A 24271-nucleotide genomic window follows, 5' to 3' on the forward strand; every position below is an offset into this window, starting at 1 on the left:
AATTAGTAATTAAATCCTCACTGGCTTTCCTGTCCTTATCTTCAGCTTGTGGTTCTGTGGCTTAGTTGGTTAAAGTGCCTGTCTTGTAAACAGGAGATCCTGAGTTCAAATCTCAGCAGTGCCATCTGTTCCAAATAAAGCTTTTAAACCTCAAAATGTGCACTTCAATTGTGTACAACATCGATCTCTACGATAGTGCAATAGTGGGATTAAGAATCTGCTCTAAGTGCTAAAAAGGAAGAAAGATGGGATGAAGCTTTAAAAAAGTTACAGAACTGTTTTTTTTTTACTATTCTACAAATTTGTCATTGTCCTTTTAAATAATGCTCTTCAAAAATTACTTGGTTTCTCAAGTGCCAAGACTGAGAGCGACATCTTACTCCATAATTATGCTTTGCATGGAATAATACTCAAGCTTAATGTTGTTTTGCTCAGTTAACCACTTGAAATTTTTAATTAGTGATAAAATCCTCACTGGCTTTGCTGTCCTTCTCATCAGTTTGTTGTGCTGTGGCTTAGTTGGTTAAAGTGCCTGTCTTGTAAACAGGAGATCCTGAGTTCAATTCTCAGCAGTACTGTCTGTTCCAAATAAAGCTTTTAAACATCAAAATGTGCACTTCAATTGTGTACAACATCGATCTCTACGATAGTGCAATAGTGGGATTAAGAATCTGCTCTAAGTGCTAAAAAGGAAGAAAGACGGGATGAAGCTTTAAAAAAGTTACAGCAGTGTTTTTTTTTTACTATTCTACAAATTTGTCATTGTCCTTTTAAATACTGCTCTTCAAAAATTACTTGGTTTCTCAAGTGCCAAGACTGAGATCGACATCTTACTCCATGATTATGCTTTGCATGGAATACTTCTCAAGCTTAATGTTGTCTTGCTCAGTTAACCACTTGAAATTTTTAATTAGTGATAAAATCCTCACTGACTTTCCTGTCTTTCTCATCAGTTTGTTGTGCTGTGGCTTAGTTGGTTAAAGTGCCTGTCTTGTAAACAGGAGATCCTGAGTTCAATTCTCAGCAGTAATGTCTGTTCCTAATAAAGCTTTTAAACATCAAAATGTGGACTTTAATTGTGTACAACATCCATCTCTACGATAGTGCAATAGTGGGATTAAGAATCTGCTCTAAGTACTAAAAAGGAAAAAAGACGGGATGAAGTTTAAAAAAGTTACAGCAGAGGTTTTTTTTTTACTATTCTACAAATTTGTCATTGTCCTTTTAAATAATGCTCTTCAAAAGTTACTTGGTTTCTCAAGTGCCAAGACTGAGAGCGACATCTTACTCCATGATTATGCTTTGCGTGGAATAATACTCAAGCTTAATGTTGTTTTGCTCAGTTAACCACTTGAAATTTTTATTTAGTGATAAAATCCTCACTGGCTTTCCTGTCCTTCTCATCAGTTTGTTGTGCTGTGGCTTAGTTGGTTAAAGTGCCTGTCTTGTAAACAGGAGATCCTGAGTTCAATTCTCAGCAGTACTGTCAGTTCCAAATAAAGCTTTTAAACATCAAAATGTGCACTTCAATTGTGTACAACATCGATCTCTACGATAGTGGGATTAAGAATCTGCTCTAAGTGCTAAAAAGGAAGGAAGACGGGATGAAGCTTTAAAAAAGTTACAGCAGTGTTTTTTTTTTACTATTCTACAAATTTGTCATTGTCCTTTTAAATAATGCTCTTCAAAAATTACTTGGTTTCTCAAGTGCCAAGACTGAGAGCGACATCTTATTCCATGATTATGCTTTGCATGGAATACTACTCAAGCTAAATGTTGTTTTGCTCAGTTAACCACTTGAAATTTTTAATTAGTGATTAAATCCTCACTGGCTTTCCTGTCCTTCTCATCAGCTTGTGATGCTGTGGCTTAGTTGGTTAAAGCGCCTGTCTCGTAAACAGGAGATTCTGAGTTCAAAACTCAGCAGTGCCATCTGTTCCAAATAAAGCTTTTAAACCTCAAAATGTGCACTTCAATTGTGTACAACATCGATCTCTACGATAGTGCAATAGTGGGATTAAGAATCTGCTCTAAGTGCTAAAAAGGAAGAAAGACGGGATGAAGCTTTAAAAAAGTTATAGCAGTGTTTTTTTTTTTACTATTCTACAAATTTGTCATTGTCCTTTTAAATAATGCTCTTCAAAAATTACTTGGTTTCTCAAGTGCCAAGACTGAGAGCGACATCTTACTCCATGATTATGCTTTGCGTGGAATAATACTCAAGCTTAATGTTGTTTTGCTCAGTTAACCACTTGAAATTTTTATTTAGTGATAAAATCCTCACTGGCTTTCCTGTCCTTCTCATCAGTTTGTTGTGCTGTGGCTTAGTTGGTTAAAGTGCCTGTCTTGTAAACAGGAGATCCTGAGTTCAATTCTCAGCAGTACTGTCAGTTCCAAATAAAGCTTTTAAACATCAAAATGTGCACTTCAATTGTGTACAACATCGATCTCTACGATAGTGGGATTAAGAATCTGCTCTAAGTGCTAAAAAGGAAGAAAGACGGGATGAATCTTTGAAAAAGTTACAGCACTGGTTTTTTTTTTACTATTCTACAAATTTGTCATTGTCCTTTTAAATAATGCTCTTCAAAAATTACTTAGTTTCTCAAGTGCCAAGACTGAGAGCGACATCTTATTCCATGATTATGCTTTGCATGGAATACTACACAAGCATAATGTTGTTTTGCTCAGTTAACCACTTGAAATTTTTAATTAGTGATAAAATCCTCACTGACTTTCCTGTCCTTCTCATCATTTGTTGTGCTGTGGCTTAGTTGGTTAAAGTGCCTGTCTTGTAAACAGGAGATCCTGAGTTCAATACTCAGCAGTAATGTCTATTCCAAACAAAGCTTTTAAACATCAGAATGTGGACTTTAATTGTGTACAACATCGATCTCTACGATAGTGCAATAGTGGGATTAAGAATCTGCTCTAAGTACTAAAAAGGAAAAAAGACGGGATGAAGTTTAAAAAAAGTTACAGCAGAGGTTTTTTTTTTACTATTCTACAAATTTGTCATTGTCCTTTTAAATAATGATCTTCAAAAATTACTTGGTTTCTCAATTGCCAAGACTGAGAGCGACATCTTATTCCATGATTATGCTTTGCATGGAATACTACTCAAGCTTAATGTTGTTTTGCTTAGTTAACCACTTAAAATTTTTAATTAGTAATTAAATCCTCACTGGCTTTCCTGTCCTCATCTTCAGCTTGTGGTGCTGTGGCTTAGCTGGTTAAAGCGCCTGTCTTGTAAACAGGAGATCCTGAGTTCAAATCTCAGCAGTGCCATCTGTTCCAAATAAAGCTTTTAAACCTCAAAATGTGCACTTCAATTGTGTACAACATCGATCTCTACGATAGTGCAATAGTGGGATTAAGAATCTGCTCTAAGTGCTAAAAAGGAAGAAAGATGGGATGAAGCTTTAAAAAAGTTACAGAACTGTTTTTTTTTTTTTACTATTCTACAAATTTGTCATTGTCCTTTTAAATAATGCTCTTCAAAAATTACTTGGTTTCTCAAGTGCCAAGACCGAGAGCGACATCTTACTCCATGATTATGCTTTGCATGGAATAATACTCAAGCTTAATGTTGTTTTGCTCAGTTAACCACTTGAAATTTTTAATTAGTGATAAAATCCTCAATGGCTTTCCTGTCCTTCTCATCAGTTTGTTGTGCTGTGGTTTAGTTGGTTAACGTGCCTGTCTTGTAAACAGGAGATCCTGAGTTCAATTCTCAGCAGTACTGTCTGTTCCAAATAAAGCTTTTAAACCTCAAAATGTGCACTTCAATTGTGTACAACATCGATCTCTACGATAGTGCAATAGTGGGATTAAGAATCTGCTCTAAGTGCTAAAAAGGAAGAAAGACGGGATGAAGCTTTAAAAAAGTTATAGCAGTGTTTTTTTTTTTACTATTCTACAAATTTGTCATTGTCCTTTTAAATAATGCTCTTCAAAAATTACTTGGTTTCTCAAGTGCCAAGACTGAGAGCGACATCTTACTCCATGATTATGCTTTGCGTGGAATAATACTCAAGCTTAATGTTGTTTTGCTCAGTTAACCACTTGAAATTTTTATTTAGTGATAAAATCCTCACTGGCTTTCCTGTCCTTTTCATCAGTTTGTTGTGCTGTGGCTTAGTTGGTTAAAGTGCCTGTCTTGTAAACAGGAGATCCTGAGTTCAATTCTCAGCAGTACTGTCAGTTCCAAATAAAGCTTTTAAACATCAAAATGTGCACTTCAATTGTGTACAACATCGATCTCTACGATAGTGGGATTAAGAATCTGCTCTAAGTGCTAAAAAGGAAGAAAGACGGGATGAAGCTTTAAAAAAGTTACAGCAGTGTTTTTTTTTTACTATTCTACAAGTTTGTCATTGTCCTTTTAAATAATGCTCTTCAAAAATTACTTAGTTTCTCAAGTGCCAAGACTGAGAGCGACATCTTATTCCATGATTATGCTTTGCATGGAATACTACTCGAGCTTAATGTTGTTTTGCTCAGTTAACCACTTAAAATTTTTAATTAGTAATTAAATCCTCACTGGCTTTCCTGTCCTCCTCTTCAGCTTGTGGTGCTGTGGCTTAGTTGGTTAAAGCACCTGTCTTGTAAACAGGAGATCCTGAGTTCAAATCTCAGCAGTGCCATCTGTTCCAAATGAAGCTTTTAAACCTCAAAATGTGCACTTCAATTGTGTACAACATCGATCTCTACGATAATGCAATAGTGGGATTAAGAATCTGCTCTAAGTGCTAAAAAAGAAGAAAGATGGGATGAAGCTTTAAAAAAGTTACAGAACTGTTTTTTTTTTTTACTATTCTACAAATTTGTCATTGTCCTTTTAAATAATGCTCTTCAAAAATTACTTGGTTTCTCAAGTGCCAAGACTGAGAGCGACATCTTACTCCATGATTATGCTTTGCATGGAATAATACTCAAGCTTAATGTTGTTTTGCTCAGTTAACCACTTGAAATTTTTAATTAGTGATAAAATCCTCAATGGCTTTCCTGTCCTTCTCATCAGTTTGTTGTGCTGTGGCTTAGTTGGTTAATGTGCCTGTCTTGTAAACAGGAGATCCTGAGTTCAATTCTCAGCAGTACTGTCTGTTCCAAATAAAGCTTTTAAACATCAAAATGTGCACTTCAATTGTGTACAACATCGATCTCTACGATAGTGCAATAGTGGGATTAAGAATCTGCTCTAAGTGCTAAAAAGGAAGAAAGACGGGATGAAGCTTTGAAAAAGTTACAGCAATGTTCTTTTTTTTTACTATTCTACAAATTTGTCATTGTCCTTTTAAATAATGCTCTTCAAAAATTACTTGGTTTCTCAAGTGCCAAGACTGAGAGTGACATCTTATTCCATGATTATGCTTTGCATGGAATACTACTCAAGATAAATGTTGTTTTGCTCAGTTAACCACTTGAAATTTTTAATTAGTGATTAAATCCTCACTGGCTTTCCTGTCCTTCTCATCAGCTTGTGAAGCTGTGGCTTAGTTGGTTAAAGCACCTGTCTCGTAAACAGGAGATCCTGAGTTCAAAACTCAACAGTGCCATCTGTTCCAAATAAAGCTTTTAAACCTCAAAATGTGGACTTTAATTGTGTACAGCCTCGATCTCTACGATAGTGCAATAGTGGGATTAAGAATCTGCTCTGAGTGCTAAAAAGGAAGAAAGACGGGATGAAGCTTTAAAAAAGTTACAGCACTGTTTTTTTTTCACTATTCTACAAATTTGTCATTGTCCTTTTAAATAATGCTCTTCAAAAATTACTTGGTTTCTCAAGTGCCAAGACTGAGATCGACATCTTACTCCATGATTATGCTTTGCATGGAATACTCCTCAAGCTTAATGTTGTCTTGCTCAGTTAACCACTTGAAATTTTTAATTAGTGATAAAATCCTCACTGACTTTCCTGTCCTTCTCATCAGTTTGTTGTGCTGTGGCTTAGTTGGTTAAAGTGCCTGTCTTGTAAACAGGAGATCCTGAGTTCAATACTCAGCAGTAATGTCTATTCCAAATAAAGCTTTTAAACATCAAAATGTGGACTTTAATTGTGTACAACATCGATCTCTACGATAGTGCAATAGTGGGATTAAGAATCTGCTCTAAGTACTAAAAAGGAAAAAAGACGGGATGAAGTTTAAAAAAGTTACAGCAGAGGTTTTTTTTTTACTATTCTACAAATTTGTCATTGTCCTTTTAAATAATGCTCTTCAAAAATTACTTGGTTTCTCAATTGCCAAGACTGAGAGCGACATCTTATTCCATGATTATGCTTTGCATGGAATACTACTCAAGCTTAATGTTGTTTTGCTCAGTTAACCACTTAAAATTTTTAATTAGTAATTAAATCCTCAGTGGCTTTCCTGTCCTCATCTTCAGCTTGTGGTGCTGTGGCTTAGTTGGTTAAAGCGCCTGTCTTGTAAACAGGAAATCCTGATTTCAAATCTCAGCAGTGCCATCTGTTCCAAATAAAGCTTTTAAACCTCAAAATGTGCACTTCAATTGTGTACAACATCGATCTCTACGATAGTGCAATAGTGGGATTAAGAATCTGCTCTAAGTGCTAAAAAGGAAGAAAGACGGGATGAAGCTTTAAAAAAGTTATAGCAGTGTTTTTTTTTTTACTATTCTACAAATTTGTCATTGTCCTTTTAAATAATGCTCTTCAAAAATTACTTGGTTTCTCAAGTGCCAAGACTGAGAGCGACATCTTACTCCATGATTATGCTTTGCGTGGAATAATACTCAAGCTTAATGTTGTTTTGCTCAGTTAACCACTTGAAATTTTTATTTAGTGATAAAATCCTCACTGGCTTTCCTGTCCTTCTCATCAGTTTGTTGTGCTGTGGCTTAGTTGGTTAAAGTGCCTGTCTTGTAAACAGGAGATCCTGAGTTCAATTCTCAGCAGTACTGTCAGTTCCAAATAAAGCTTTTAAACATCAAAATGTGCACTTCAATTGTGTACAACATCGATCTCTACGATAGTGGGATTAAGAATCTGCTCTAAGTGCTAAAAAGGAAGGAAGACGGGATGAAGCTTTAAAAAAGTTACAGCAGTGTTTTTTTTTTACTATTCTACAAATTTGTCATTGTCCTTTTAAATAATGCTCTTCAAAAATTACTTGGTTTCTCAAGTGCCAAGACTGAGAGCGACATCTTATTCCATGATTATGCTTTGCATGGAATACTACTCAAGCTAAATGTTGTTTTGCTCAGTTAACCACTTGAAATTTTTAATTAGTGATTAAATCCTCACTGGCTTTCCTGTCCTTCTCATCAGCTTGTGATGCTGTGGCTTAGTTGGTTAAAGCGCCTGTCTCGTAAACAGGAGATTCTGAGTTCAAAGCTCAGCAGTGCCATCTGTTCCAAATAAAGCTTTTAAACCTCAAAATGTGCACTTCAATTGTGTACAACATCGATCTCTACGATAGTGCAATAGTGGGATTAAGAATCTGCTCTAAGTGCTAAAAAGGAAGAAAGACGGGATGAAGCTTTAAAAAAGTTATAGCAGTGTTTTTTTTTTTACTATTCTACAAATTTGTCATTGTCCTTTTAAATAATGCTCTTCAAAAATTACTTGGTTTCTCAAGTGCCAAGACTGAGAGCGACATCTTACTCCATGATTATGCTTTGCGTGGAATAATACTCAAGCTTAATGTTGTTTTGCTCAGTTAACCACTTGAAATTTTTATTTAGTGATAAAATCCTCACTGGCTTTCCTGTCCTTCTCATGAGTTTGTTGTGCTGTGGCTTAGTTGGTTAAAGTGCCTGTCTTGTAAACAGGAGATCCTGAGTTCAATTCTCAGCAGTACTGTCAGTTCCAAATAAAGCTTTTAAACATCAAAATGTGCACTTCAATTGTGTACAACATCGATCTCTACGATAGTGGGATTAAGAATCTGCTCTAAGTGCTAAAAAGGAAGAAAGACGGGATGAATCTTTGAAAAAGTTACAGCACTGGTTTTTTTTTTACTATTCTACAAATTTGTCATTGTCCTTTTAAATAATGCTCTTCAAAAATTACTTAGTTTCTCAAGTGCCAAGACTGAGAGCGACATCTTATTCCATGATTATGCTTTGCATGGAATACTACACAAGCATAATGTTGTTTTGCTCAGTTAACCACTTGAAATTTTTAATTAGTGATAAAATCCTCACTGACTTTCCTGTCCTTCTCATCATTTGTTGTGCTGTGGCTTAGTTGGTTAAAGTGCCTGTCTTGTAAACAGGAGATCCTGAGTTCAATACTCAGCAGTAATGTCTATTCCAAACAAAGCTTTTAAACATCAGAATGTGGACTTTAATTGTGTACAACATCGATCTCTACGATAGTGCAATAGTGGGATTAAGAATCTGCTCTAAGTACTAAAAAGGAAAAAAGACGGGATGAAGTTTAAAAAAAGTTACAGCAGAGGTTTTTTTTTTACTATTCTACAAATTTGTCATTGTCCTTTTAAATAATGATCTTCAAAAATTACTTGGTTTCTCAATTGCCAAGACTGAGAGCGACATCTTATTCCATGATTATGCTTTGCATGGAATACTACTCAAGCTTAATGTTGTTTTGCTTAGTTAACCACTTAAAATTTTTAATTAGTAATTAAATCCTCACTGGCTTTCCTGTCCTCATCTTCAGCTTGTGGTGCTGTGGATTAGCTGGTTAAAGCGCCTGTCTTGTAAACAGGAGATCCTGAGTTCAAATCTCAGCAGTGCCATCTGTTCCAAATAAAGCTTTTAAACCTCAAAATGTGCACTTCAATTGTGTACAACATCGATCTCTACGATAGTGCAATAGTGGGATTAAGAATCTGCTCTAAGTGCTAAAAAGGAAGAAAGATGGGATGAAGCTTTAAAAAAGTTACAGAACTGTTTTTTTTTTTTTACTATTCTACAAATTTGTCATTGTCCTTTTAAATAATGCTCTTCAAAAATTACTTGGTTTCTCAAGTGCCAAGACCGAGAGCGACATCTTACTCCATGATTATGCTTTGCATGGAATAATACTCAAGCTTAATGTTGTTTTGCTCAGTTAACCACTTGAAATTTTTAATTAGTGATAAAATCCTCAATGGCTTTCCTGTCCTTCTCATCAGTTTGTTGTGCTGTGGTTTAGTTGGTTAACGTGCCTGTCTTGTAAACAGGAGATCCTGAGTTCAATTCTCAGCAGTACTGTCTGTTCCAAATAAAGCTTTTAAACCTCAAAATGTGCACTTCAATTGTGTACAACATCGATCTCTACGATAGTGCAATAGTGGGATTAAGAATCTGCTCTAAGTGCTAAAAAGGAAGAAAGACGGGATGAAGCTTTAAAAAAGTTATAGCAGTGTTTTTTTTTTTACTATTCTACAAATTTGTCATTGTCCTTTTAAATAATGCTCTTCAAAAATTACTTGGTTTCTCAAGTGCCAAGACTGAGAGCGACATCTTACTCCATGATTATGCTTTGCGTGGAATAATACTCAAGCTTAATGTTGTTTTGCTCAGTTAACCACTTGAAATTTTTATTTAGTGATAAAATCCTCACTGGCTTTCCTGTCCTTTTCATCAGTTTGTTGTGCTGTGGCTTAGTTGGTTAAAGTGCCTGTCTTGTAAACAGGAGATCCTGAGTTCAATTCTCAGCAGTACTGTCAGTTCCAAATAAAGCTTTTAAACATCAAAATGTGCACTTCAATTGTGTACAACATCGATCTCTACGATAGTGGGATTAAGAATCTGCTCTAAGTGCTAAAAAGGAAGAAAGACGGGATGAAGCTTTAAAAAAGTTACAGCAGTGTTTTTTTTTTACTATTCTACAAGTTTGTCATTGTCCTTTTAAATAATGCTCTTCAAAAATTACTTAGTTTCTCAAGTGCCAAGACTGAGAGCGACATCTTATTCCATGATTATGCTTTGCATGGAATACTACTCGAGCTTAATGTTGTTTTGCTCAGTTAACCACTTAAAATTTTTAATTAGTAATTAAATCCTCACTGGCTTTCCTGTCCTCCTCTTCAGCTTGTGGTGCTGTGGCTTAGTTGGTTAAAGCACCTGTCTTGTAAACAGGAGATCCTGAGTTCAAATCTCAGCAGTGCCATCTGTTCCAAATGAAGCTTTTAAACCTCAAAATGTGCACTTCAATTGTGTACAACATCGATCTCTACGATAATGCAATAGTGGGATTAAGAATCTGCTCTAAGTGCTAAAAAAGAAGAAAGATGGGATGAAGCTTTAAAAAAGTTACAGAACTGTTTTTTTTTTTTACTATTCTACAAATTTGTCATTGTCCTTTTAAATAATGCTCTTCAAAAATTACTTGGTTTCTCAAGTGCCAAGACTGAGAGCGACATCTTACTCCATGATTATGCTTTGCATGGAATAATACTCAAGCTTAATGTTGTTTTGCTCAGTTAACCACTTGAAATTTTTAATTAGTGATAAAATCCTCAATGGCTTTCCTGTCCTTCTCATCAGTTTGTTGTGCTGTGGCTTAGTTGGTTAATGTGCCTGTCTTGTAAACAGGAGATCCTGAGTTCAATTCTCAGCAGTACTGTCTGTTCCAAATAAAGCTTTTAAACATCAAAATGTGCACTTCAATTGTGTACAACATTGATCTCTACGATAGTGCAATAGTGGGATTAAGAATCTGCTCTAAGTGCTAAAAAGGAAGAAAGACGGGATGAAGCTTTGAAAAAGTTACAGCAATGTTCTTTTTTTTTACTATTCTACAAATTTGTCATTGTCCTTTTAAATAATGCTCTTCAAAAATTACTTGGTTTCTCAAGTGCCAAGACTGAGAGTGACATCTTATTCCATGATTATGCTTTGCATGGAATACTACTCAAGATAAATGTTGTTTTGCTCAGTTAACCACTTGAAATTTTTAATTAGTGATTAAATCCTCACTGGCTTTCCTGTCCTTCTCATCAGCTTGTGAAGCTGTGGCTTAGTTGGTTAAAGCACCTGTCTCGTAAACAGGAGATCCTGAGTTCAAAACTCAACAGTGCCATCTGTTCCAGATAAAGCTTTTAAACCTCAAAATGTGGACTTTAATTGTGTACAGCCTCGATCTCTACGATAGTGCAATAGTGGGATTAAGAATCTGCTCTGAGTGCTAAAAAGGAAGAAAGACGGGATGAAGCTTTAAAAAAGTTACAGCACTGTTTTTTTTTCACTATTCTACAAATTTGTCATTGTCCTTTTAAATAATGCTCTTCAAAAATTACTTGGTTTCTCAAGTGCCAAGACTGAGATCGACATCTTACTCCATGATTATGCTTTGCATGGAATACTCCTCAAGCTTAATGTTGTCTTGCTCAGTTAACCACTTGAAATTTTTAATTAGTGATAAAATCCTCACTGACTTTCCTGTCCTTCTCATCAGTTTGTTGTGCTGTGGCTTAGTTGGTTAAAGTGCCTGTCTTGTAAACAGGAGATCCTGAGTTCAATACTCAGCAGTAATGTCTATTCCAAATAAAGCTTTTAAACATCAAAATGTGGACTTTAATTGTGTACAACATCGATCTCTACGATAGTGCAATAGTGGGATTAAGAATCTGCTCTAAGTACTAAAAAGGAAAAAAGACGGGATGAAGTTTAAAAAAGTTACAGCAGAGGTTTTTTTTTTACTATTCTACAAATTTGTCATTGTCCTTTTAAATAATGCTCTTCAAAAATTACTTGGTTTCTCAATTGCCAAGACTGAGAGCGACATCTTATTCCATGATTATGCTTTGCATGGAATACTACTCAAGCTTAATGTTGTTTTGCTCAGTTAACCACTTAAAATTTTTAATTAGTAATTAAATCCTCAGTGGCTTTCCTGTCCTCATCTTCAGCTTGTGGTGCTGTGGCTTAGTTGGTTAAAGCGCCTGTCTTGTAAACAGGAAATCCTGATTTCAAATCTCAGCAGTGCCATCTGTTCCAAATAAAGCTTTTAAACCTCAAAATGTGCACTTCAATTGTGTACAACATCGATCTCTACGATAGTGCAATAGTGGGATTAAGAATCTGCTCTAAGTGCTAAAAAGGAAGAAAGACGGGATGAAGCTTTAAAAAAGTTATAGCAGTGTTTTTTTTTTTACTATTCTACAAATTTGTCATTGTCCTTTTAAATAATGCTCTTCAAAAATTACTTGGTTTCTCAAGTGCCAAGACTGAGAGCGACATCTTACTCCATGATTATGCTTTGCGTGGAATAATACTCAAGCTTAATGTTGTTTTGCTCAGTTAACCACTTGAAATTTTTATTTAGTGATAAAATCCTCACTGGCTTTCCTGTCCTTCTCATCAGTTTGTTGTGCTGTGGCTTAGTTGGTTAAAGTGCCTGTCTTGTAAGCAGGAGATCCTGAGTTCAATTCTCAGCAGTACTGTCAGTTCCAAATAAAGCTTTTAAACATCAAAATGTGCACTTCAATTGTGTACAACATCGATCTCTACGATAGTGGGATTAAGAATCTGCTCTAAGTGCTAAAAAGGAAGAAAGACAGGATGAAGCTTTAAAAAAGTTACAGCAGTGTTTTTTTTTTACTATTCTACAAGTTTGTCATTGTCCTTTTAAATAATGCTCTTCAAAAATTACTTAGTTTCTCAAGTGCCAAGACTGAGAGCGACATCTTATTCCATGATTATGCTTTGCATGGAATACTACTCGAGCTTAATGTTGTTTTGCTCAGTTAACCACTTAAAATTTTTAATTAGTAATTAAATCCTCACTGGCTTTCCTGTCCTCCTCTTCAGCTTGTGGTGCTGTGGCTTAGTTGGTTAAAGCACCTGTCTTGTAAACAGGAGATCCTGAGTTCAAATCTCAGCAGTGCCATCTGTTCCAAATGAAGCTTTTAAACCTCAAAATGTGCACTTCAATTGTGTACAACATCGATCTCTACGATAATGCAATAGTGGGATTAAGAATCTGCTCTAAGTGCTAAAAAGGAAGAAAGATGGGATGAAGCTTTAAAAAAGTTACAGAACTGTTTTTTTTTTTTACTATTCTACAAATTTGTCATTGTCCTTTTAAATAATGCTCTTCAAAAATTACTTGGTTTCTCAAGTGCCAAGACTGAGATCGACATTTTACTCCATGATTATGCTTTGCATGGAATACTTCTCAAGCTTAATGTTGTCTTGCTCAGTTAACCACTTGAAATTTTTAATTAGTGATAAAATCCTCAATGGCTTTCCTGTCCTTCTCATCAGTTTGTTGTGCTGTGGCTTAGTTGGTTAATGTGCCTGTCTTGTAAACAGGAGATCCTGAGTTCAATTCTCAGCAGTACTGTCTGTTCCAAATAAAGCTTTTAAACATCAAAATGTGCACTTCAATTGTGTACAACATCGATCTCTACGATAGTGCAATAGTGGGATTAAGAATCTGCTCTAAGTGCTAAAAAGGAAGAAAGACGGGATGAAGCTTTGAAAAAGTTACAGCAATGTTCTTTTTTTTTACTATTCTACAAATTTGTCATTGTCCTTTTAAATAATGCTCTTCAAAAATTACTTGGTTTCTCAAGTGCCAAGACTGAGAGTGACATCTTATTCCATGATTATGCTTTGCATGGAATACTACTCAAGATAAATGTTGTTTTGCTCAGTTAACCACTTGAAATTTTTAATTAGTGATTAAATCCTCACTGGCTTTCCTGTCCTTCTCATCAGCTTGTGAAGCTGTGGCTTAGTTGGTTAAAGCACCTGTCTCGTAAACAGGAGATCCTGAGTTCAAAACTCAACAGTGCCATCTGTTCCAAATAAAGCTTTTAAACCTCAAAATGTGGACTTTAATTGTGTACAGCCTCGATCTCTACGATAGTGCAATAGTGGGATTAAGAATCTGCTCTGAGTGCTAAAAAGGAAGAAAGACGGGATGAAGCTTTAAAAAAGTTACAGCACTGTTTTTTTTTCACTATTCTACAAATTTGTCATTGTCCTTTTAAATAATGCTCTTCAAAAATTACTTGGTTTCTCAAGTGCCAAGACTGAGATCGACATCTTACTCCATGATTATGCTTTGCATGGAATACTCCTCAAGCTTAATGTTGTCTTGCTCAGTTAACCACTTGAAATTTTTAATTAGTGATAAAATCCTCACTGACTTTCCTGTCCTTCTCATCAGTTTGTTGTGCTGTGGCTTAGTTGGTTAAAGTGCCTGTCTTGTAAACAGGAGATCCTGAGTTCAATACTCAGCAGTAATGTCTATTCCAAATAAAGCTTTTAAACATCAAAATGTGGACTTTAATTGTGTACAACATCGATCTCTACGATAGTGCAATAGTGGGATTAAGAATCTGCTCTAAGTACTAAAAAGGAAAAAAGACGGGATGAAGTTTAAAAAAGTTACAGCAGAGGTTTTTTTTTTACTATTCTACAAATTTGTCATTGTCCTTTTAAATAATGCTCTTCAAAAATTACTTGGTTTCTCAATTGCCAAGACTGAGAGCGACATCTTATTCCATGATTATGCTTTGCATGGAATACTACTCAAGCTTAATGTTGTTTTGCTCAGTTAACCACTTAAAATTTTTAATTAGTAATTAAATCCTCAGTGGCTTTCCTGTCCTCATCTTCAGCTTGTGGTGCTGTGGCTTAGTTGGTTAAAGCGCCTGTCTTGTAAACAGGAAATCCTGATTTCAAATCTCAGCAGTGCCATCTGTTCCAAATAAAGCTTTTAAACCTCAAAATGTGCACTTCAATTGTGTACAACATCGATCTCTACGATAGTGCAATAGTGGGATTAAGAATCTGCTCTAAGTGCTAAAAAGGAAGAAAGACGGGATGAAGCTTTAAAAAAGTTATAGCAGTGTTTTTTTTTTTACTATTCTACAAATTTGTCATTGTCCTTTTAAATAATGCTCTTCAAAAATTACTTGGTTTCTCAAGTGCCAAGACTGAGAGCGACATCTTACTCCATGATTATGCTTTGCGTGGAATAATACTCAAGCTTAATGTTGTTTTGCTCAGTTAACCACTTGAAATTTTTATTTAGTGATAAAATCCTCACTGGCTTTCCTGTCCTTCTCATCAGTTTGTTGTGCTGTGGCTTAGTTGGTTAAAGTGCCTGTCTTGTAAGCAGGAGATCCTGAGTTCAATTCTCAGCAGTACTGTCAGTTCCAAATAAAGCTTTTAAACATCAAAATGTGCACTTCAATTGTGTACAACATCGATCTCTACGATAGTGGGATTAAGAATCTGCTCTAAGTGCTAAAAAGGAAGAAAGACAGGATGAAGCTTTAAAAAAGTTACAGCAGTGTTTTTTTTTTACTATTCTACAAGTTTGTCATTGTCCTTTTAAATAATGCTCTTCAAAAATTACTTAGTTTCTCAAGTGCCAAGACTGAGAGCGACATCTTATTCCATGATTATGCTTTGCATGGAATACTACTCGAGCTTAATGTTGTTTTGCTCAGTTAACCACTTAAAATTTTTAATTAGTAATTAAATCCTCACTGGCTTTCCTGTCCTCCTCTTCAGCTTGTGGTGCTGTGGCTTAGTTGGTTAAAGCACCTGTCTTGTAAACAGGAGATCCTGAGTTCAAATCTCAGCAGTGCCATCTGTTCCAAATGAAGCTTTTAAACCTCAAAATGTGCACTTCAATTGTGTACAACATCGATCTCTACGATAATGCAATAGTGGGATTAAGAATCTGCTCTAAGTGCTAAAAAGGAAGAAAGATGGGATGAAGCTTTAAAAAAGTTACAGAACTGTTTTTTTTTTTAACTATTCTACAAATTTGTCATTGTCCTTTTAAATAATGCTCTTCAAAAATTACTTGGTTTCTCAAGTGCCAAGACTGAGATCGACATTTTACTCCATGATTATGCTTTGCATGGAATACTTCTCAAGCTTAATGTTGTCTTGCTCAGTTAACCACTTGAAATTTTTAATTAGTGATAAAATCCTCACAGACTTTCCTGTCCTTCTCATCAGTTTGTTGTGCTGTGGCTTAGTTGGTTAAAGTGCCTGTCTTGTAAACAGGAGATACTGAGTTCAATTCTCAGCAGTAATGTCTGTTCCTAATAAAGCTTTTAAACATCAAAATGTGGACTTTAATTGTGTACAACATCGATCTCTACGATAGTGCAATAGTGGGATTAAGAATCTGCTCTAAGTACTAAAAAGGAAAAAAGACGGGATGAAGTTTAAAAAAGTTACAGCAGAGGTTTTTTTTTTACTATTCTACAAATTTGTCATTGTCCTTTTAAATAATGCTCTTCAAAAATTACTTGGTTTCTCAAGTGCCAAGACTGAGAGCGACATCTTACTCCATGATTATGCTTTGCGTGGAATAATACTCAAGCTTAATGTTGTTTTGCTCAGTTAACCACTTGAAATTTTTATTTAGTGATAAAATCCTCACTGGCTTTCCTGTCCTTCTCATCAGTTTGTTGTGCTGTGGCTTAGTTGGTTAAAGTGCCTGTCTTGTAAACAGGAGATCCTGAGTTCAATTCTCAGCAGTACTGTCAGTTCCAAATATAGCTTTTAAACATCAAAATGTGCACTTCAATTGTGTACAACATCGATCTCTACGATAGTGGGATTAAGAATTTGCTCTAAGTGCTAAAAAGGAAGAAAGACGGGATGAAGCTTTAAAAAAGTTACAGCAGTGTTTTTTTTTTACTATTCTACAAGTTTGTCATTGTCCTTTTAAATAATGCTCTTCAAAAATTACTTGGTTTCTCAATTGCCAAGACTGAGAGCGACATCTTATTCCATGATTATGCTTTGCATGGAATACTGCTCAAGCATAATGTTGTTTTGCTCAGTTAACCACTTAAAATTTTTAATTAGTAATTAAATCCTCACTGCCTTTCCTGTCCTCATCTTCAGCTTGTGGTGCTGTGGCTTAGTTGGTTAAAGCGCCTGTCTTGTAAACAGGAGATCCTGAGTTCAAATCTCAGCAGTGCCATCTGTTCCAAATGAGGCTTTTAAACCTCAAAATGTGCACTTCAATTGTGTACAACATCGATCTCTACGATAATGCAATAGTGGGATTAAGAATCTGCTCTAAGTGCTCAAAAGGAAGAAAGATGGGATGAAGCTTTAAAAAAGTTACAGAACTGTTTTTTTTTTTTACTATTCTACAAATTTGTCATTGTCCTTTTAAATAATGCTCTTCAAAAATTACTTGGTTTCTCAAGTGCCAAGACTGAGAGCGACATCTTACTCCATGATTATGCTTTGCATGGAATAATACTCAAGCTTAATGTTGTTTTGCTCAGTTAACCACTTGAAATTTTTAATTAGTGATAAAATCCTCAATGGCTTTCCTGTCCTTCTCATCAGTTTGTTGTGCTGTGGCTTAGTTGGTTAACGTGCCTGTCTTGTAAACAGGAGATCCTGAGTTCAATTCTCAGCAGTACTGTCAGTTCCAAATAAAGCTTTTAAACATCAAAATGTGCACTTCAATTGTGTACAACATCGATCTCTACGATAGTGGGATTAAGAATCTGCTCTAAGTGCTAAAAAGGAAGAAAGACGGGATGAAGTTTTGAAAAAGTTACAGCACTGTTTTTTTTTTTACTATTCTACAAATTTGTCATTGTCCTTTTAAATAATGCTCTTCAAAAATTACTTGGTTTCTCAAGTGCCAAGACTGAGAGCGACATCTTATTCCATGATTATGCTTTGCATGGAATACTACTCAAGCTAAATGTTGTTTTGCTCAGTTAACCACTTGAAATTTTTAATTAGTGATTAAATCCTCACTGGCTTTCCTGTCCTTCTCATCAGCTTGTGAAGCTGTGGCTTAGTTGGTTAAAGCGCCTGTCTCGTAAACAGGAGATCCTGAGTTCGAAACTCAGCAGTGCCATCTGTTCCAAATAAAGCTTTTAAACCTCAAAATGTGGACTTTAATTGTGTACAGCCTCGATCTCTATGATAGTGCAATAGTGGGATTAAAAATCTGCTCTGAGTGCTAAAAAGGAAGAAAGACGGGATGAAGCTTTAAAAAAGTTACAGCACTGTTTTTTTTTCACTATTCTACAAATTTGTCATTGTCCTTTTAAATAATGCTCTTCAAAAATTACTTGGTTTCTCAAGTGCCAAGACTGAGATCGACATCTTACTCCATGATTATGCTTTGCATGGAATACTCCTCAAGCTTAATGTTGTCTTGCTCAGTTAACCACTTGAAATTTTTAATTAGTGATAAAATCCTCACTGACTTTCCTGTCCTTCTCATCAGTTTGTTGTGCTGTGGCTTAGTTGGTTAAAGTGCCTGTCTTGTAAACAGGAGATCCTGAGTTCAATACTCAGCAGTAATGTCTATTCCAAATAAAGCTTTTAAACATCAAAATGTGGACTTTAATTGTGTACAACATCGATCTCTACGATAGTGCAATAGTGGGATTAAGAATCTGCTCTAAGTACTAAAAAGGAAAAAAGACGGGATGAAGTTTAAAAAAGTTACAGCAGAGGTTTTTTTTTTACTATTCTACAAATTTGTCATTGTCCTTTTAAATAATGCTCTTCAAAAATTACTTGGTTTCTCAAGTGCCAAGACTGAGAGCGACATCTTATTCCATGATTATGCTTTGCATGGAATACTACTCAAGCTTAATGTTGTTTTGCTCAGTTAACCACTTAAAATTTTTAATTAGTAATTAAATCCTCACTGGCTTTCCTGTCCTCTTTTTCAGCTTGTGGTGCTGTGGCTTAGTTGGTTAAAGCGCCTGTCTTGTAAACAGGAGATCCTGATTTCAAATCTCAGCAGTGCCATCTGTTCCAAATAAAGCTTTTAAACCTCAAAATGTGCACTTCAATTGTGTACAACATCGATCTCTACGATAGTGCAATAGTGGGATTAAGAATCTGCTCTAAGTGCTAAAAAGGAAGAAAGACGGGATGAAGCTTTAAAAAAGTTATAGCAGTGTTTTTTTTTTTACTATTCTACAAATTTGTCATTGTCCTTTTAAATAATGCTCTTCAAAAATTACTTGGTTTCTCAAGTGCCAAGACTGAGAGCGACATCTTACTCCATGATTATGCTTTGCGTGGAATAATACTCAAGCTTAATGTTGTTTTGCTCAGTTAACCACTTGAAATTTTTATTTAGTGATAAAATCCTCACTGGCTTTCCTGTCCTTCTCATCAGTTTGTTGTGCTGTGGCTTAGTTGGTTAAAGAGCCTGTCTTGTAAGCAGGAGATCCTGAGTTCCATTCTCAGCAGTACTGTCAGTTCCAAATAAAGCTTTTAAACATCAAAATGTGCACTTCAATTGTGTACAACATCGATCTCTACGATAGTGGGATTAAGAATCTGCTCTGAGTGCTAAAAAGGAAGAAAGACGGGATGAAGCTTTAAAAAAGTTACAGCAGTGTTTTTTTTTTACTATTCTAGAAGTTTGTCATTGTCCTTCTAAATAATGCTCTTCAAAAATTACTTAGTTTCTCAAGTGCCAAGACTGAGAGCGACATCTTATTCCATGATTATGCTTTGCATGGAATACTACTCGAGCTTAATGTTGTTTTGCTCAGTTAACCACTTAAAATTTTTAATTAGTAATTAAATCCTCACTGGCTTTCCTGTCCTCCTCTTCAGCTTGTGGTGCTGTGGCTTAGTTGGTTAAAGCGCCTGTCTTGTAAACAGGAGATCCTGAGTTCAAATCTCAGCAGTGCCATTTGTTCCAAATGAAGCTTTTAAACCTCAAAATGTGCACTTCAATTGTGTACAACATCGATCTCTACGATAATGCAATAGTGGGATTAAGAATCTGCTCTAAGTGCTAAAAAGGAAGAAAGATGGGATGAAGCTTTAAAAAAGTTACAGAACTGTTTTTTTTTTTTACTATTCTACAAATTTGTCATTGTCCTTTTAAATAATGCTCTTCAAAAATTACTTGGTTTCTCAAGTGCCAAGACTGAGATCGACATCTTACTCCATGATTATGCTTTGCATGGAATACTTCTCAAGCTTAATGTTGTCTTGCTCAGTTAACCACTTGAAATTTTTAATTAGTGATAAAATCCTCACAGACTTTCCTGTCCTTCTCATCAGTTTGTTGTGCTGTGGCTTAGTTGGTTAAAGTGCCTGTCTTGTAAACAGGAGATACTGAGTTCAATTCTCAGCAGTAATGTCTGTTCCTAATAAAGCTTTTAAACATCAAAATGTGGACTTTAATTGTGTACAACATCGATCTCTACGATAGTGCAATAGTGGGATTAAGAATCTGCTCTAAGTACTAAAAAGGAAAAAAGACGGGATGAAGTTTAAAAAAGTTACAGCAGAGGTTTTTTTTTTACTATTCTACAAATTTGTCATTGTCCTTTTAAATAATGCTCTTCAAAAATTACTTGGTTTCTCAAGTGCCAAGACTGAGAGCGACATCTTACTCCATGATTATGCTTTGCGTGGAATAATACTCAAGCTTAATGTTGTTTTGCTCAGTTAACCACTTGAAATTTTTATTTAGTGATAAAATCCTCACTGGCTTTCCTGTCCTTCTCATCAGTTTGTTGTGCTGTGGCTTAGTTGGTTAAAGTGCCTGTCTTGTAAACAGGAGATCCTGAGTTCAATTCTCAGCAGTACTGTCAGTTCCAAATATAGCTTTTAAACATCAAAATGTGCACTTCAATTGTGTACAACATCGATCTCTACGATAGTGGGATTAAGAATTTGCTCTAAGTGCTAAAAAGGAAGAAAGACGGGATGAAGCTTTAAAAAAGTTACAGCAGTGTTTTTTTTTTACTATTCTACAAGTTTGTCATTGTCCTTTTAAATAATGCTCTTCAAAAATTACTTGGTTTCTCAATTGCCAAGACTGAGAGCGACATCTTATTCCATGATTATGCTTTGCATGGAATACTGCTCAAGCATAATGTTGTTTTGCTCAGTTAACCACTTAAAATTTTTAATTAGTAATTAAATCCTCACTGCCTTTCCTGTCCTCATCTTCAGCTTGTGGTGCTGTGGCTTAGTTGGTTAAAGCGCCTGTCTTGTAAACAGGAGATCCTGAGTTCAAATCTCAGCAGTGCCATCTGTTCCAAATGAGGCTTTTAAACCTCAAAATGTGCACTTCAATTGTGTACAACATCGATCTCTACGATAATGCAATAGTGGGATTAAGAATCTGCTCTAAGTGCTCAAAAGGAAGAAAGATGGGATGAAGCTTTAAAAAAGTTACAGAACTGTTTTTTTTTTTTACTATTCTACAAATTTGTCATTGTCCTTTTAAATAATGCTCTTCAAAAATTACTTGGTTTCTCAAGTGCCAAGACTGAGAGCGACATCTTACTCCATGATTATGCTTTGCATGGAATAATACTCAAGCTTAATGTTGTTTTGCTCAGTTAACCACTTGAAATTTTTAATTAGTGATAAAATCCTCAATGGCTTTCCTGTCCTTCTCATCAGTTTGTTGTGCTGTGGCTTAGTTGGTTAACGTGCCTGTCTTGTAAACAGGAGATCCTGAGTTCAATTCTCAGCAGTACTGTCAGTTCCAAATAAAGCTTTTAAACATCAAAATGTGCACTTCAATTGTGTACAACATCGATCTCTACGATAGTGGGATTAAGAATCTGCTCTAAGTGCTAAAAAGGAAGAAAGACGGGATGAAGTTTTGAAAAAGTTACAGCACTGTTTTTTTTTTTACTATTCTACAAATTTGTCATTGTCCTTTTAAATAATGCTCTTCAAAAATTACTTGGTTTCTCAAGTGCCAAGACTGAGAGCGACATCTTATTCCATGATTATGCTTTGCATGGAATACTACTCAAGCTAAATGTTGTTTTGCTCAGTTAACCACTTGAAATTTTTAATTAGTGATTAAATCCTCACTGGCTTTCCTGTCCTTCTTATCAGCTTGTGAAGCTGTGGCTTAGTTGGTTAAAGCGCCTGTCTCGTAAACAGGAGATCCTGAGTTCGAAACTCAGCAGTGCCATCTGTTCCAAATAAAGCTTTTAAACCTCAAAATGTGGACTTTAATTGTGTACAGCCTCGATCTCTATGATAGTGCAATAGTGGGATTAAAAATCTGCTCTGAGTGCTAAAAAGGAAGAAAGACGGGATGAAGCTTTAAAAAAGTTACAGCACTGTTTTTTTTTCACTATTCTACAAATTTGTCATTGTCCTTTTAAATAATGCTCTTCAAAAATTACTTGGTTTCTCAAGTGCCAAGACTGAGATCGACATCTTACTCCATGATTATGCTTTGCATGGAATACTCCTCAAGCTTAATGTTGTCTTGCTCAGTTAACCACTTGAAATTTTTAATTAGTGATAAAATCCTCACTGACTTTCCTGTCCTTCTCATCAGTTTGTTGTGCTGTGGCTTAGTTGGTTAAAGTGCCTGTCTTGTAAACAGGAGATCCTGAGTTCAATACTCAGCAGTAATGTCTATTCCAAATAAAGCTTTTAAACATCAAAATGTGGACTTTAATTGTGTACAACATCGATCTCTACGATAGTGCAATAGTGGGATTAAGAATCTGCTCTAAGTACTAAAAAGGAAAAAAGACGGGATGAAGTTTAAAAAAGTTACAGCAGAGGTTTTTTTTTTACTATTCTACAAATTTGTCATTGTCCTTTTAAATAATGCTCTTCAAAAATTACTTGGTTTCTCAAGTGCCAAGACTGAGAGCGACATCTTATTCCATGATTATGCTTTGCATGGAATACTACTCAAGCTTAATGTTGTTTTGCTCAGTTAACCACTTAAAATTTTTAATTAGTAATTAAATCCTCACTGGCTTTCCTGTCCTCTTTTTCAGCTTGTGGTGCTGTGGCTTAGTTGGTTAAAGCGCCTGTCTTGTAAACAGGAGATCCTGATTTCAAATCTCAGCAGTGCCATCTGTTCCAAATAAAGCTTTTAAACCTCAAAATGTGCACTTCAATTGTGTACAACATCGATCTCTACGATAGTGCAATAGTGGGATTAAGAATCTGCTCTAAGTGCTAAAAAGGAAGAAAGACGGGATGAAGCTTTAAAAAAGTTATAGCAGTGTTTTTTTTTTTACTATTCTACAAATTTGTCATTGTCCTTTTAAATAATGCTCTTCAAAAATTACTTGGTTTCTCAAGTGCCAAGACTGAGAGCGACATCTTACTCCATGATTATGCTTTGCGTGGAATAATACTCAAGCTTAATGTTGTTTTGCTCAGTTAACCACTTGAAATTTTTATTTAGTGATAAAATCCTCACTGGCTTTCCTGTCCTTCTCATCAGTTTGTTGTGCTGTGGCTTAGTTGGTTAAAGAGCCTGTCTTGTAAGCAGGAGATCCTGAGTTCCATTCTCAGCAGTACTGTCAGTTCCAAATAAAGCTTTTAAACATCAAAATGTGCACTTCAATTGTGTACAACATCGATCTCTACGATAGTGGGATTAAGAATCTGCTCTGAGTGCTAAAAAGGAAGAAAGACGGGATGAAGCTTTAAAAAAGTTACAGCAGTGTTTTTTTTTTACTATTCTAGAAGTTTGTCATTGTCCTTCTAAATAATGCTCTTCAAAAATTACTTAGTTTCTCAAGTGCCAAGACTGAGAGCGACATCTTATTCCATGATTATGCTTTGCATGGAATACTACTCGAGCTTAATGTTGTTTTGCTCAGTTAACCACTTAAAATTTTTAATTAGTAATTAAATCCTCACTGGCTTTCCTGTCCTCCTCTTCAGCTTGTGGTGCTGTGGCTTAGTTGGTTAAAGCGCCTGTCTTGTAAACAGGAGATCCTGAGTTCAAATCTCAGCAGTGCCATTTGTTCCAAATGAAGCTTTTAAACCTCAAAATGTGCACTTCAATTGTGTACAACATCGATCTCTACGATAATGCAATAGTGGGATTAAGAATCTGCTCTAAGTGCTAAAAAGGAAGAAAGATGGGATGAAGCTTTAAAAAAGTTACAGAACTGTTTTTTTTTTTTACTATTCTACAAATTTGTCATTGTCCTTTTAAATAATGCTCTTCAAAAATTACTTGGTTTCTCAAGTGCCAAGACTGAGATCGACATCTTACTCCATGATTATGCTTTGCATGGAATACTTCTCAAGCTTAATGTTGTCTTGCTCAGTTAACCACTTGAAATTTTTAATTAGTGATAAAATCCTCACAGACTTTCCTGTCCTTCTCATCAGCTTGTTGTGCTGTGGCTTAGTTGGTTAAAGTGCCTGTCTTGTAAACAGGAGATCCTGAGTTCAATTCTCAGCAGTAATGTCTGTTCCTAATAAAGCTTTTAAACATCAAAATGTGGACTTTAATTGTCTACAACATCGATCTCTACGATAGTGCAATATTGGGATTAAGAATCTGCTCTAAGTACTAAAAAGGAAAAAAGACGGGATGAAGTTTAAAAAAGTTACAGCAGAGGTT

At 35.5% G+C, this 24271-nt stretch overlaps 24 non-coding genes across 24 annotated transcripts; all 24 read left to right on the forward strand.

Annotated features, from left to right (window-relative positions):
- Nucleotides 1–50: 50 nt before the first annotated feature.
- TRNAT-UGU (transfer RNA threonine (anticodon UGU)) lies at nucleotides 51–124 on the forward strand. The gene has a single exon. It is a non-coding gene; the product is annotated as a tRNA-Thr (tRNA).
- A 380-nt stretch (nucleotides 125–504) lies between these two features.
- On the forward strand, nucleotides 505–578 carry TRNAT-UGU (transfer RNA threonine (anticodon UGU)). Its single transcript has one exon. It is a non-coding gene; the product is annotated as a tRNA-Thr (tRNA).
- Nucleotides 579–956: 378 nt separating this feature from the next.
- Nucleotides 957–1032, forward strand: TRNAT-UGU (transfer RNA threonine (anticodon UGU)). Its single transcript has one exon. It is a non-coding gene; the product is annotated as a tRNA-Thr (tRNA).
- A 380-nt stretch (nucleotides 1033–1412) lies between these two features.
- TRNAT-UGU (transfer RNA threonine (anticodon UGU)) lies at nucleotides 1413–1486 on the forward strand. Its single transcript has one exon. It is a non-coding gene; the product is annotated as a tRNA-Thr (tRNA).
- Nucleotides 1487–2313: 827 nt separating this feature from the next.
- Nucleotides 2314–2387, forward strand: TRNAT-UGU (transfer RNA threonine (anticodon UGU)). Its single transcript has one exon. It is a non-coding gene; the product is annotated as a tRNA-Thr (tRNA).
- Nucleotides 2388–3214: 827 nt separating this feature from the next.
- TRNAT-UGU (transfer RNA threonine (anticodon UGU)) lies at nucleotides 3215–3288 on the forward strand. The gene has a single exon. It is a non-coding gene; the product is annotated as a tRNA-Thr (tRNA).
- An 838-nt stretch (nucleotides 3289–4126) lies between these two features.
- Nucleotides 4127–4200, forward strand: TRNAT-UGU (transfer RNA threonine (anticodon UGU)). The gene has a single exon. It is a non-coding gene; the product is annotated as a tRNA-Thr (tRNA).
- A 372-nt stretch (nucleotides 4201–4572) lies between these two features.
- On the forward strand, nucleotides 4573–4646 carry TRNAT-UGU (transfer RNA threonine (anticodon UGU)). Its single transcript has one exon. It is a non-coding gene; the product is annotated as a tRNA-Thr (tRNA).
- A 2201-nt stretch (nucleotides 4647–6847) lies between these two features.
- TRNAT-UGU (transfer RNA threonine (anticodon UGU)) lies at nucleotides 6848–6921 on the forward strand. The gene has a single exon. It is a non-coding gene; the product is annotated as a tRNA-Thr (tRNA).
- Nucleotides 6922–7748: 827 nt separating this feature from the next.
- Nucleotides 7749–7822, forward strand: TRNAT-UGU (transfer RNA threonine (anticodon UGU)). Its single transcript has one exon. It is a non-coding gene; the product is annotated as a tRNA-Thr (tRNA).
- An 827-nt stretch (nucleotides 7823–8649) lies between these two features.
- Nucleotides 8650–8723, forward strand: TRNAT-UGU (transfer RNA threonine (anticodon UGU)). The gene has a single exon. It is a non-coding gene; the product is annotated as a tRNA-Thr (tRNA).
- An 838-nt stretch (nucleotides 8724–9561) lies between these two features.
- Nucleotides 9562–9635, forward strand: TRNAT-UGU (transfer RNA threonine (anticodon UGU)). The gene has a single exon. It is a non-coding gene; the product is annotated as a tRNA-Thr (tRNA).
- A 372-nt stretch (nucleotides 9636–10007) lies between these two features.
- TRNAT-UGU (transfer RNA threonine (anticodon UGU)) lies at nucleotides 10008–10081 on the forward strand. Its single transcript has one exon. It is a non-coding gene; the product is annotated as a tRNA-Thr (tRNA).
- Nucleotides 10082–12728: 2647 nt separating this feature from the next.
- Nucleotides 12729–12802, forward strand: TRNAT-UGU (transfer RNA threonine (anticodon UGU)). The gene has a single exon. It is a non-coding gene; the product is annotated as a tRNA-Thr (tRNA).
- Nucleotides 12803–15449: 2647 nt separating this feature from the next.
- TRNAT-UGU (transfer RNA threonine (anticodon UGU)) lies at nucleotides 15450–15523 on the forward strand. The gene has a single exon. It is a non-coding gene; the product is annotated as a tRNA-Thr (tRNA).
- An 836-nt stretch (nucleotides 15524–16359) lies between these two features.
- Nucleotides 16360–16433, forward strand: TRNAT-UGU (transfer RNA threonine (anticodon UGU)). Its single transcript has one exon. It is a non-coding gene; the product is annotated as a tRNA-Thr (tRNA).
- Nucleotides 16434–16805: 372 nt separating this feature from the next.
- On the forward strand, nucleotides 16806–16879 carry TRNAT-UGU (transfer RNA threonine (anticodon UGU)). Its single transcript has one exon. It is a non-coding gene; the product is annotated as a tRNA-Thr (tRNA).
- A 1737-nt stretch (nucleotides 16880–18616) lies between these two features.
- Nucleotides 18617–18690, forward strand: TRNAT-UGU (transfer RNA threonine (anticodon UGU)). Its single transcript has one exon. It is a non-coding gene; the product is annotated as a tRNA-Thr (tRNA).
- Nucleotides 18691–19517: 827 nt separating this feature from the next.
- TRNAT-UGU (transfer RNA threonine (anticodon UGU)) lies at nucleotides 19518–19591 on the forward strand. The gene has a single exon. It is a non-coding gene; the product is annotated as a tRNA-Thr (tRNA).
- An 836-nt stretch (nucleotides 19592–20427) lies between these two features.
- TRNAT-UGU (transfer RNA threonine (anticodon UGU)) lies at nucleotides 20428–20501 on the forward strand. Its single transcript has one exon. It is a non-coding gene; the product is annotated as a tRNA-Thr (tRNA).
- A 372-nt stretch (nucleotides 20502–20873) lies between these two features.
- TRNAT-UGU (transfer RNA threonine (anticodon UGU)) lies at nucleotides 20874–20947 on the forward strand. The gene has a single exon. It is a non-coding gene; the product is annotated as a tRNA-Thr (tRNA).
- Nucleotides 20948–22684: 1737 nt separating this feature from the next.
- TRNAT-UGU (transfer RNA threonine (anticodon UGU)) lies at nucleotides 22685–22758 on the forward strand. Its single transcript has one exon. It is a non-coding gene; the product is annotated as a tRNA-Thr (tRNA).
- An 827-nt stretch (nucleotides 22759–23585) lies between these two features.
- On the forward strand, nucleotides 23586–23659 carry TRNAT-UGU (transfer RNA threonine (anticodon UGU)). The gene has a single exon. It is a non-coding gene; the product is annotated as a tRNA-Thr (tRNA).
- Nucleotides 23660–24039: 380 nt separating this feature from the next.
- Nucleotides 24040–24115, forward strand: TRNAT-UGU (transfer RNA threonine (anticodon UGU)). The gene has a single exon. It is a non-coding gene; the product is annotated as a tRNA-Thr (tRNA).
- The last annotated feature ends 156 nt before the right edge of the window (nucleotides 24116–24271 follow it).

This window comes from Phyllobates terribilis, unplaced genomic scaffold (assembly GCF_046119375.1).
Source record: "Phyllobates terribilis strain yellow unplaced genomic scaffold, ASM4611937v1 Scaffold_9__5_contigs__length_417890890, whole genome shotgun sequence".
NCBI classification, from domain to species: domain Eukaryota; kingdom Metazoa; phylum Chordata; class Amphibia; order Anura; family Dendrobatidae; genus Phyllobates; species Phyllobates terribilis.